General features: G+C 36.3%; 1 pseudogene; it reads left to right on the top strand.

Moving 5' to 3' along the window:
* The window catches only part of LOC101603560, a 31,620-nt pseudogene extending 19,951 nt beyond the window's left edge, over nt 1–11,669 (top strand).
* Nucleotides 11,670–13,307: the final 1,638 nt, after the last annotated feature.

Below are 13,307 nucleotides of genomic sequence, written 5' to 3'. Positions count from 1 at the left end.
TGCCAAAAGGGGCAATGCAAAGTTGAAAGGAAACAATAAAGAATAAAACCATGGAAAACTATCCTCTACCTAATTTACATTATCACTTATGAACATGTGGATTGTGGTGAATTTAGCCAACCTATAATAATAATGAATAACTAACTCGCGACAATTCTCAATTACATTAACTACCATATACATTAACTACCATATTTTCCATTTTCCAATAGGAATTTAAGGGAGAAAGCCCAGGTTTCCTCTTGCAGTTCCAGGATACAAACTATCATGGCAGACAAAGATGGAGCTTGAGGCAATGGGCCACTTTCGGCACAGGGAGGAAGAAAAGAGCTATGTGTGGAACTAGTCTAGTGTCTTTCTCATACGGTCTAGGAACCCGGCCCATAAAATGGTGCCGTCCACAGTTAAGGTGTCTCTTCCCAACTCAATCAACTTTACCAAAATAATCCCAAATCCAGAGGCTGACCTAATCTAGATAATCCTTCACAGGTGATTCTAGATCCTGTAAAATGACAATCAATAGGAATCATCCAGATGTACAGTCATCTATCTTTCTTGTAAAGTTGAAAATTGCATTGTTGGGTGATTCCCACCATTTTTGAAAAGTATCATTATTTAGAATGGCAACACAGAAGGTTAACCATAAATATTACTTTTATTTATAGCCTTAATTCAACATGAAGTAATTTTATTACATATGGAATTTGCCACATAACTATTAACTGTAGGGTTAATTGTGGGTTATTAATTGAATGATTTTACTTTGTGTAACCTCAAAGATATAGCATGTTTTTAAGTGTAGAAAGTGATTTAGAAGACTTCACAGTTATGTTCATACAAACTTTTCTTGTTTTACGAAGTACACTGTGCTTGAGAGGAAGCAGTACTTCAGTTAAGGATAAAAGGCCTTGAGTTGGGCACTAAAAGGCTAAAAAGAAACCTAATGAAATTGTGAGACATATGTAAAGATAGAGTACATGAATTTTAAAATGCAGCTATCCTTGCTTCTAAGTTTGAAAAGTGTTCAGTCTGTGTTCAGAGAAAGGAAAGACTTCTTCTAACTGAGAAGCTAACAGAAGGCCTCACAAAAGAAATGGCATTAGTAAGGAACTTGAGGTGGGTAGAATTTATGTAATTCAACTGGTTAAGAAGAGCCCTTTTATTGAAGCAAGCAATGTAAATGATATAATGAAGAGGGAAGACATGAAGTATAATGACAAAGTAGCAACTTGCACAGATAATATGGGATGGTTTGTGAGGGAGACCATTTAATCACTGTATTTTCAAGGAGAGGTCCAGTGGAAGATTCAGCTGAAGATATTTTGGGGATTAGTAAAATACTGAAAACTATAGTTTGAGGGAACTTCACCAAATGAAGTCATGAAAGTACATAAAGAAGGAAGCAGCAGTTTGTCAGAGAATTACTGAGAGAGGCTGTGGGAGGAAAACTATGCAAAAGTTATTAGCCAGTTCAACTTTGGAGGTTAGAGTCAATGTAATAATCATCCTAAAGATTTTCTGAGAGGCAACAAAAGCCTAAATATCATCATACTGAAGGCATTTAACTGTACGATTTATGATGCACTGTATTCCTCTTCCATTTCTAGCCATGTAAAATTAGACAATTTTACCCCAAACAAGTGTTTGGCCCACAAAAGTAAAAAAATTCTATGAAAAGTGATTGATATTACCCAAGAATTAATAAACTATGGCAGTGCAATGGTAATAAAAGAAAAAAATATAAAAATGGAAAATCTCCCACTAGCAGGTTTTAGCTACAATGACAGAGGTCTAGTTGGCTTAAAAGGTGAGATTTAATGTTGGGTCAACCTCTATTTCAAGTTCCATAGAAAGTGTGACAGAAATAGTGAGAGATGGCTTAGCGGTTAAGCACTTGCCTGTGAAGCCTAAGGACCCCGGTTCGAGGCTCGGTTCCCCAGGTCCCACGTTAGCCAGATGCACAAGGGGGTGCACGCGTCTGGAGTTCGTTTGCAGAGGCTGGAAGCCCTGGCGCGCCCATTCTCTCTCTCTCCCTCTATCTGTCTTTCTCTCTGTGTCTGTTGCTCTCAAATAAATAAATTAAAAATGAACAAAAAAATTAAAAAAAAAAGAAATAGTAAAGCAGGTTCCTGACCATTTACTTAAAATCATAATAAAGATCTCTCTCAATGTGCCTGACTATATAGGGGTGTAACAGCTTGCTTATGCCAACTATTTTAAAGATAATTTCTTCTCACACAGAAGTCCAGTCGTTTGAAGCTAGGATCCATATATGAAAAAGAACATGTGACATTTGGCTTTCTGGGACTGGGTTGCCTCACTTAGTATAATCCTTCTCAGATTCATCCATGTCTGTGTGAATAGGAAGAAAACTCAGTAGCAGAGGCCAGTAACCTAAACAGGAGATATAAGGGGAACAGAAAGGGAGGGGGGACTTAATAGGATGATATTGTATATATGTAAGCAGAGGAACAGATTAATGGGGATGAAAAGACTTAAGTAAGGTCAGGGCAAGAGATTGAGTAAAAGTAAGGTGAAGGGAGAGCTAATCAAAATCTAAGAGGCTATAAATAAGTCATATGGAAACCTACTTTTTTGGACAATGGAACACACAGGGGCCATAGATTGTTACTAGAAAATTTTCAGTGCCAGGATGGGATATCTTCCAGTGAGTTGCCAGGGAGGTCCCCGATGCCCCCAAAACATTACAGGCCATTACTGAGGCCCTTGATTTCCCACCAGGGAGATGGTAAGACCCTATTGCTGAAGACTACACCTACTTGGGCTTCAAGGTCACTGAGAAATCCTGCTGGAGTTGAGCTGAAAACCTCCCCCAGGTAGACCAGCTGACAGAAAGCTGGAAAAAGCCATGCTTCATGCAGTTCATTGGGAGAGAGAGAAATTACCAGTGAAGATACTCAACAGTGGACACTGCAAGCCTTATATTTGGCCAGCCAGGCTAAATGAGTCAACGGGTGCAATAGTGGCATGTCTGTTATGGGGAAAACTAACTGCCTTTGAATTTGACTTGAGGCCCACTCCATGGGCAGGAATACATCCCTATAATATCTTCTGCTGTGTGGCTAAATGTATATACTATGCTCACCAAAATGTCCACTAACACTTCTCATAATGTTCATACCCATACATTAATAATAATCTCACTTTTTGTTATAGAACCTTTTCTTCTTAGATGGCAATGACCTTGGGATGACTCAGAAGGCACCATGGTGCTGAGAAGAAGTGACAGAGGAGTGCTTGGCACTGAAATATCTCAATCACACCTTTCAAGGCTCTGGGTCCATTTCAGAATAGGTGGCGGAAAGATTGTAAGAGCCAAAGGAAGGGTAGAACTCCTTACAATGTGCTCATCCAGACACAAAATGGCTTGGATATCCATAACCTCACAATGCCTGACACTACCTACACAAGACCATCATTATAGGAGGAAAAGATCATGACATCAAAATAAAAGAGGGACTGATTGAGAAGGGGAGAGGATAATATGGAGTGGAGTTTCAAAGTGGGAGTAAGGAGGGAATTACCATGGGATATTCTTTACAATTATGGAAGTTGTCAATAAAAATAAAGAAAAATTTAAAAAGATAATTCCTGAAAAGATTCAGCATAATACAAGATTTTCACAAAACACTGAGAGGAATGTCTTGAGCAAGATAAAGAAGCAATTTGGGAACAAAGCTTATTTTCACAATCAGGTTATGGATGAAGATTGCATAAAATTGGATATTGTGTCTCATTTACTTAAAGTTTGAATATTGTAGGGGCCGGAGAGATGGCTTTTCAGTTAAGGCAGTTGCCAGCAAAGCCAAAGGATCCAGGTTCGATTCCCCAGTACCCATGTAAAGCCAGATGCACAAGGAGGCACATGCATCTGGAGTTCACTTGCAATGGCTAGGAGGCTCTGGTGTGCTCATTCATCCTCTCTGTCTCTGTCTCTGTCTCTCTCTCTCTCTCCCTTTCTCCTTCTTAAATAAATAAGCAAATAAAAAATTAAAAATGTTTGGCTACTGTATACACACAAAGGTATTATATATGCAAAAATGCAATAAGTTTGGTTTCTATTGTTTAATGAAATGGAGATAACAGATAAAGCTCTACATTTCTCTGTATGAAGTATAAAATAAAGGTAATTAATTTTATATTTTGAAATTTTAACTACATTTTCAAACTAGGAATTTCATAGGAGGAAGTACCAGGTAAAGTGTTGAAAAATTTATAGTACTACTTAAACAAAGGATTATTACATAAAGAATAAACTGTATTTTTCTTATTACTTAATTGAGCTAAAATATAACTGACAAGGGCTGGAGAGATGCTCAGTAGTTAAGGTGCTTGCCTCAAAAGCCTAACAATCTGGTTCATTTTTCCAGTACCCATGTAAAGCCAGATGCACAAAGTGGCACATGCATCTGGAGTTCATTTATAGCAGCTGAAGGCCTTGGTGTTCCCATTTATTCTGTCTCTTTTTTCTCTGTCTCTCTTTGCTTGCAAATAAATAAATATTTTTTAAAAATATAATTGTTAAAAAAACTAGTCATATTTCTATTATTTTGCATAAAACAGTCAATAATACAATGTTCAAGAGAACAGAATTGAGAATATTCCATTATGAAAAATTTAAACTGCATGTGTAATACACTTTTAAATTCTTTGTAACTACATTTTTAAAGACTAAACCATACAAAATGTAGGGTGACACATAGTTATATGAAACTAGTATTTAAAATTGTGTAAAAACACAAATTTCATTTTGTTCTCTAAAAGGTAAATGTAATAGAGTATCTCCTGTCTTCAGAGTTCCCATGAATCCAAGTTTTAATGTACTTTTCTCTTTTAAAACTAACTTCTGTAGATACATTTTATATGATTATATATTACTACAATAAAATGGTTGAACTGCTAGTATGAAGATATTTTATGTTATAGGATTGTTATGATCATTTCCTGCATTGAATTTATAGAGGTTTATTTTTCCACTTTTCATAATGTTTTATTAATATACATCTATGACAATGTAGTGAAAATAAATATTCTAAAGGCAGTTTTAACTGAAAGTGCATTTCTATGAAATTGTAACCTTTTGACCTAGAGATAACTATTGGAGCAAATCATACAGACACTATTAGTAAACACTATATACAGCACTAGTTAATCAGGGCTGCATTCCATAATCAATAGTGCACAATAAACTGTGAGCAAAGGGCTACAAAACTAAATGCCAGTGTGATTATAGATAAAATAAATGGTGTATATATAATTATAGAAAAGTAAACATCAAAGATGGTGTGTCATTAGTGCTTTAAGTACCATAAATATGTGATCACATGATACCTAAAATAATGTGTATAAGGAAAAGATTACAAAGCAGATAACTACATATTTTTAAAACATTCAACACTCCATATTTGTTTTTCCATCAAGAAATGAGAAACTCACCAAACTGCCCAGTAAGTACTTCTCTTAATGTTCATACCCATATATTAATGCTACTCTCACTTTTGGTTAGAGAACCTTCCCTTTTCAGATGAATGACCTTGGGATGACTCAGAAGGCAACATGATGCTGGGAAGTGACAGACCAATGCTCAGCACTGAAATGTCTCAATCACACCTTCCCAGGTCATAATTACTTGAAATTCAGGAAAAATCGTTTAATTCATTTAGTAATAGATAAAATTACAATACAATGGAAAGCTTACAACATTGAAGTACATAGCAAAATAATATTGTTCATGTCCTAAAATGAAAATAGCATTAGTTATCTTGCCAAATTTAGTTACTTGTGATGTAAGTAAATTTAGGAGTAAATGAGATGTTTATGGAAACAGAAATTAGTGTTCAAGCTTGCAGTCTATGCAGACATAATATAATGAATCACAATACAGAGGTTGTTCAGTTGTGAAATGCAACTTATTAATAAAATAGATTATGCTGTAGCATAGATTTTTAAAATTTTTTATTAATTAGTTTTGTACTCAGCAAATACAGTCAGTTTGATACCATTATTAGGCTCATCCATGACCTACCCCCCTCCCCATTGGCCCCTCCTTGTTGAGGTATATGGGTCACGCATTGTGGAGTTAGCCCACAGTTATGGGTAAGATAAATGTCTCTTCATATAATGACCCAACATGTGGCTCTGACATTCTTTCCACCCCCTCTTCCACAAAATTTTCCTGAGCCATGTTGGGTTTATTTTTGGTCTGCTTCAGTGATGAGGTGTTGGGGGCCTCTGGGTCTCTGGCTCTCTGATTTGGTAGGAGTTGATTTTTCTCTGTGTTGATCTCCTTCTCTCTTGTGCTGGTATCTGGTTCGCCAGGAAAACAGCACCCTTGCTAGTTTTGCCATTTTTTTCAAATACTATAACATTGTGGGTACAATAATTTTGTAAATATTTTATTAACATTCCTATTTGAAGTTCAATATCTGAAGCATGCAGTTTAAAATAGAGAAATTTTGATATGCAGATAATTATTAAAATTAAGGAAGTTATTTAAGATTTTGCATGAAAAGGTGAATTACTTATTCTTCTTTGAAAAATGCAGTTAGTTTATCAGTAATAGTACACACATGCTGGTGGTAGTACATCAGTCAATTCTGCCTACCAAATGTAGCTATAACCCTCTATGAGTGAAAATAGTGAAGGTTATAAAGTGAGAGATATTATTATTTTTTACAGTATAGTGAAAAATGAAATGCTAATGTACTGGAAGTTTGTATCACTTTCAGCAGAAAACAAAGAAAAATTTTTAAAATTATTTGAATTGAAATATTAGTCCTCAACATAGGCCCTTGATAGTGTTATAATGTTTCAAATTGTAACATTCCTCTTACCATCAGGACCATTAGGAGAATATGTCACAATATGTTTCAAATTATAACAACTAATAGTTGTTAGAACAACTAATTAAATTATTAAACTAATAATCTCTATTTTTCACAAAGTACAAAAAGACCTAGGTGATATTACATTTATTTTATTTTAGTATATTTTTAACACAATATCTTTGTACATAACCATCTTCAAAAGTACTGTCCATGCTGCTTCTGATGCTTCTGATGTAGAGGTCTGCCTTAGAGGGTCTTTTTTTTATTTTTTTTACAGTTAGATTTCTTAATTCTTGCTGAGACTCCCATTTTCATTTGGGATGTAATCTGTCAGCTGGGTATGGCTTTTGGTGGCTGAGTCTATGTATGGCCCAAGTTCTACTGTCAAACCTTCCAACCTCTCTCATATGCTAAACTAGTGCATCTCAGAAGAATATATCCTGGAAAATTAGCCACTGAAACATCTCATTATAGTGCTTAGATGATAATGCCATTACCATACCCTAAATCACCTCCCATAGATATTCAGCTTGTATATTAAAACACTGACTTAAAATTTAAAAGTAAAAACTAAGTAAATAAGAAAAATTATCAGGGGTTTAAAATATCTGTGAAGTTGTAAAAATTGGTGGAAAGTGACCTGATTATAGAATAGATGATTTTATTCATAGTCCAAATTCTACTTGTTATTATGTTTACACTTTTATAATACTGTAATTTTAATCTTGTGTCAGACAATAATGGGATAGTAATTTTTGCTTGTTTGTTTTGTTTTGTGAGGTAGGGTTTCACTCTAGTCCAGGCTGACCTGGAATTCACTATGTATTCCCAGGGTGGCCTCAAACTTATGGTTATCCTCCTACCTCTGCCTCCCAAATGCTGGTATTAAAGGTGTGAACCACCACACCCACTGGGATAAATATTTTTGTATATTATTCAATCATATTACTCACCTTAAATCTCTATGACTTTGAACAACCCAGAAGGAAGAAGAAAGAAGGAAGATAATAGAGCTTTTCTGACCTCCTACAATTCAAATTAATAAACCACTTTTTTTTTACTCCAAGTTCATAGATGACTTGTGACTAATCCCATGTTTAAGATGGCACCTGTTACTGTCATGCGATTTTTTTCCCCCTGGGGAGATACAAATATACATCTGTTCACCCCAGATAGAGTAGAGACAACAGACCAAAGCACTATTGCACAAAAAGCAGGTTTGTGAACCAGTGAGTTTATTGGGGTTACTCACAGAGCATGGTGAGGTGATGCCTACAGGAGTATGGATGAGTCAAAGGCAGAAGCATCACTGAAAAGGCCGACCCCAACAAAGGTGGCGACTCCCAGAAGCTACATCTCTGGAGCTCCTTGCACATGAGTTCAGCTGGTTAGAGAGTCCACTCCACTCCTGCTCCTCAGGGGATACTTTAACCTTTATATCATCTTAGGAAACAGTCTTGTGACCTTTACTCCAGACTTTTTCACCTCCTGAGTCTCTTGAGCCTCCCTCCTTCCTTCATGAGGGAATATTTCAATTCAGAATAATTTACCACACAATTAGATATAATGAAGACACATAAAATAAAAAAAAATCATTGATTTTTTAACTACTTCAAATATTTGACTCATGACATTAACAATGAATGGCAGAAGTCTCATGTGTCCCAAGCCAGAGTTACCTCCCCTTAGACTTAAAAAACATTTCAAGGATTATTCCACTACAGAAAAATAATAATTCTTAGAATATTAAGTAGGATAAAATGATATATTCCACTGAGCAGGTTGAAAGAATATATTTCATGCCTTTCCTCTATACTACATTAACTCCAGCCAGCTTCTGCACAATCAGAGTCAGCATTAAGGAAGTTAACCATCTTGATGGCCAATACTATGAAAGGTGCTTGAGCCAGGAGGCACCTGTTTGCAGCAAAAAGTAATGGACAAAAATGACAGCGTGCCTGAGGGTAGTATGAAAGAAGAGAAGTATATATTTTATACTAAAAAAAAAATACTACCAAAATGATTAATTCCTAAGCTCTGAAGAAATTTTATTTGGTGCTAAGCCTTATAAATCATAAATTCCTCACAGGAAAAGTTTTCATCATTCAGTTAAACCACAGTTGAGAGATTTGCTAGGAATTTATCATTTAGATCACAGCTGAAAAGTAAATAGATTTAAATCCTTTGAATCCAAGTGGAACTGCATATGCAGGAGTTCTGTCCTTAGCATCTTGTTTGCTTTGTGTGTGCTGAAGTGATTTGCTATCACTGTGTTCACAGCGATATAGCTGCAAGCCCTGGTCCTCACCCACAGGCTGCAGTAAAGGGGGACTATGTGGGTACTTACAAAGAAAGCAATCATTCTGACATAGCTACCATCAAAAATATTTCTAATAATAGATGTTAACTGAGTATAAATAACATCATTGTAGCATGCCATTAACATTTTCATAAAATATACCTTCAGTCATGTGAATTTGAAATTTCTGAGATGTCTACATAGCCTATGAGATATTTAATTGTTCAGTTTTGTATAGTTTACATTCCCACGTCTATAGTGGTCTCTTAACCAAATTGCATTTTCAGTCAATTATATTTCCCTTATAATCCAAATCTCAGCCAGTCCAAATATTCATAAAACCTGAAGTCCTTACTCTTATGAGAAAAGCCACTACTTTTTACCAAATAAATAAAGTTCTCTGTACTAATTCAGTAAGAATGTTTTTAAAATGATAATAATCACAACTGTTTATTGGCAAGGAGTGAGGAAATTCTGAATTTCTGTTTAGTTTTGATTAACACTCCCTTCCTCTTTTACTCCGTCCTCCCCCAACCCACGCTAGACCTTTTCAACAAAAGAGTATGCCCCACGCTACTTGCATATAGATTGTCCTCTCACCTTAAGCCCTGTCCCTGTCCCCATTTGTGGCTTATTCCTAGGCTCCTTGCCATCTACTGATTCTTACTCTAACTTATATACAAATCGAAAGATTCAAAAATAGCATCAGCATATAAGAGTATACATGTAGTGCTTTTGTTTCTGAGTTAGAGTTATTTCTCATTTACTTCCCAATGCCATCCATTTTCCTGATAATTTAATAATTTCATTTTGATTTGCTACTGAATAAAACTATATCATATATATATAATTTATGGGCATCTAAGCTGGTTTCACTTACTTGTTATTGGGAATAGAGCAATAATAAACATAGATGAGCAAGTATCTGTATAGTAATGTGAAAAATCCCTAGGGCATATGCTCCTCAGTGGTGTAAATAGATCTGTGGTAGTCCTAGATTTAGCTTTCTTAAGAAACCTAAGCACTGATATCTATAATGGTTGAACCAATGTACACCTCTACCAGCAGTGACTAGAGTTCCTCATTCCTCACATCCTCACTAGCCTTTATTGTCATTTGATGTTTTGGTGTTTTACAGTCTGACTAAAGCCATATGGTATATCAAAGTTTAAATGCTCATTTCCATGATGGATGAATTATGTTAAACTTAAAAAAAATAATATATTGGCGTGAATGGAATCGGACTGGTTCATCCAATTTTAGGAGCCACAGACTGGCTGGGTCTGAGTCGCTGTCACCGCTGGGTCACCACAGAGGCAGGACCAGGGAGAGCACCCTCACCTGCCGCCGCACCTGGCCTCAGGTTAGAAAGAAAAACAAACAAACCAACAGACCAAAAATAAAACTACTTGGTCAAAATTATACCTGGCAGAATTATCCAGAGTTTGGGTTAAGAAGAGATTTGCCAGACCTGACAAATTGAAGTTATCACCATAAGAGTCACAGTTGCAGAGCACAAAAGTGGACAGGCTTCTGAGACTTGGGGGAGGCTTGCGTGCGCCGTGGACACGGCAGAGCGGGTCTGCATCTCCTCCTTGGCCTTGCGAAAGACGTCCACGCATGACCGAGCTCGAGTTCCAGGGAAAGTTACGGGACTTATGCTTGGCGAATTTGTTGATGACTACGTGGTCGCAGTGATTGACATGTTTGCCATGCCACAGTCAGGCTCAGGGGTCATTGAAGAGGCAGCTGACCCTGTGTCCCAGGCCAAAACGCTAGATAGATACCTTGTAGGAAGCAGGAAGGGCCCAGATGGTTGTTGTTTGGTATCACAGTCACCCAGGGTTCAGCTGTTGGCTTTCTGGTGTGGACATCAACACTCAGGAAAGCTCTGAGGCCTTGTGGGAGAGTGCAGTGGCTAAAGTGGTGGATCCCATTCAGAGTGCGAAAGGAAAAGTTGTTCCTGATGCCTTCAGGTTGATCAATGCTCTAGTGATGGTCTTAGGACATAAACCAAGACAGACAGCTTCAAATCTGGGCCATTTAAACAAATTGTCTATTCAGACATTAATTCATGGACCAAATAGACATTATTGCTCTATCACTATTAACTATCAGAAAAATGAACTGGAGCAGAAAAGGTTGTGAAGTTTGCATAAGAAGAGTTGGATGGGGGGGCAGGCGGCTGGAGAGATGGCCCAGTGGTTAAGTGCTTGCCTGTGAAGCCTAAGGACCCACGTTCGAGGCTTGATTCCCCAGGACCCACATTAGCCAGATGCACAAGGAGGTGCATGCGTCTGGAGTTCGTTGCAGTGGCTGGAGGCCCTGGTACACCCATTCTCTCTCTATCTCTATCTGCCTCTTCTCTCTCTGTCATTCTCAAATAAGTTAATTTTAAAAAGAAGAGTTGGATGGAAGGTTTGGCACCTCGACACTACAGGGCACACTGAAAACACAGTGCATCAGTGGTGGAAGAGATATTGGAATTGAACTATACCAAGGCAAGAACAACAACAGAGTGAAAGGTGGTCTTCTATTCTTCTATGTGTTGAAATCCAGTTTTCCAAGCACCGTTTGTTGCAAGGGTTGTCTTTCCGAAGTAGACATTTTGCAATATTGTCAACAATCAGGTACGTTCATCTATATTGACTTAATACCTTATCCTATATTCTCATCCAACAACCTATGTGTTTTTTTTTTTTTCTTGTTCCAGAACCATGTCATTCTTGTTAATATGTCTCTAGCATAGCTTGAAATTTGGTGTGGTGGTACATTTGTTTTTATTCTTTATGCTGAAGATATATTTGGCTATTTGGCATCTTTTATGCTTCTATGTGAATTATAAATAAGTTTTCCCATACCAAAAATAATGGAATAGGGTATTTCATGGGAATTGTATTGAGTCTGTATATCAGTTTTGGTAAACTGGCCAACCTCACAATATTAATTTTACTAATCCATTTAGCATGGAAAATGTCCCTATTTTCTGTTGTCTTCCTCATTTTTCTTTTCCTTAACTGTTTTAAAGTTTTATTGTGAAGTCTTTTATTTCCCTGGTTAAGAATATTCTTAGGTATTCGTTTTTGTGACTATTATGAAGGAAGCTGTTTCCCTGAAATCTTTCTCACTATGTTTTATCATTGCCATATATATAAGAAGGCTATTGATGATTTGTGTTAAATTTATATTGTACCACTTTGATGAGAAGTGTTTATTGCACTAAGAATTTTCTGGTAGTCTTTAGGAGATAGGTATAGATATATGTATACAATTGATACATAAGGATAGAGTGACTTCTTTCTATCCTATATACATCCTCCTTATCTTTCTCTTATCTTATAGGTCTAGCTAACACTTCAAGCTCTATATTGTCTAGCAGTTGAGAGCATGGACACCATAGAATAATTGCAGATGTTATTGGTAATGCTTCCAAGATCTTCCCACTTAGCATTATGTAGTCTGTAGATTGGTTAAGTATCATCTTTATTATTTGGGGGCATGTTATCTATACCCCAATTTTCTACAGTGTCTTTTATTAAAAGGTGATGTTATATTTTGTCTAAAATATTTATCCATCTATTCAGATTATCATATGATTTCTGTCCCTGAATCTATTTATGTGATGCATTATACCTATGATTAACTTATGTTGACACATCCCTGAATCTTTGATCTTATTTGAATATTTCCCCTCTTCTTATTTTTTTTTTGTTACTTTGGCTACTTTTTTCAATCTTGTTTATGTTGTCCAAGAATCAATTTTTTTCATTTTTTTAAAATTTTAATTTCTATTTTGCTGAATTCCTTCATTTATTAACTTTTGACCAAAGATGAGTAAGTAATGCACAATGATTCTGATAATTCTCTCAATTCTGCAGATAATGCTATAAAGAACAAGGTGATTTGGAAGAGTCCAAGCCCTCAGTGCAGTCCATCACCTATTAGGCTCCTTTAAGCATGATTGGAAGTGGTCAGCAAAGAATAAGTTAGTTAAGATGAATAGATATATTTGTGATGATTAGCAATGAATCAAACATTTTAAACTTGGCAAATTAATAAACCTCAAAGCTGAAAAAGAGAATAAGACCATGATGATGAATACTTGAATTGACCAGGAAAAGACTGAAGAAATACATGGAAGTCAGTAGATGCATTTCAAG

This window comes from Jaculus jaculus, chromosome 13 (assembly GCF_020740685.1).
Source record: "Jaculus jaculus isolate mJacJac1 chromosome 13, mJacJac1.mat.Y.cur, whole genome shotgun sequence".
Lineage (NCBI taxonomy): Eukaryota > Metazoa > Chordata > Mammalia > Rodentia > Dipodidae > Jaculus > Jaculus jaculus.
The sequence above is the reverse complement of the archived record's forward strand: the minus strand, read 5'-3'. Positions and strand labels throughout refer to the sequence as shown.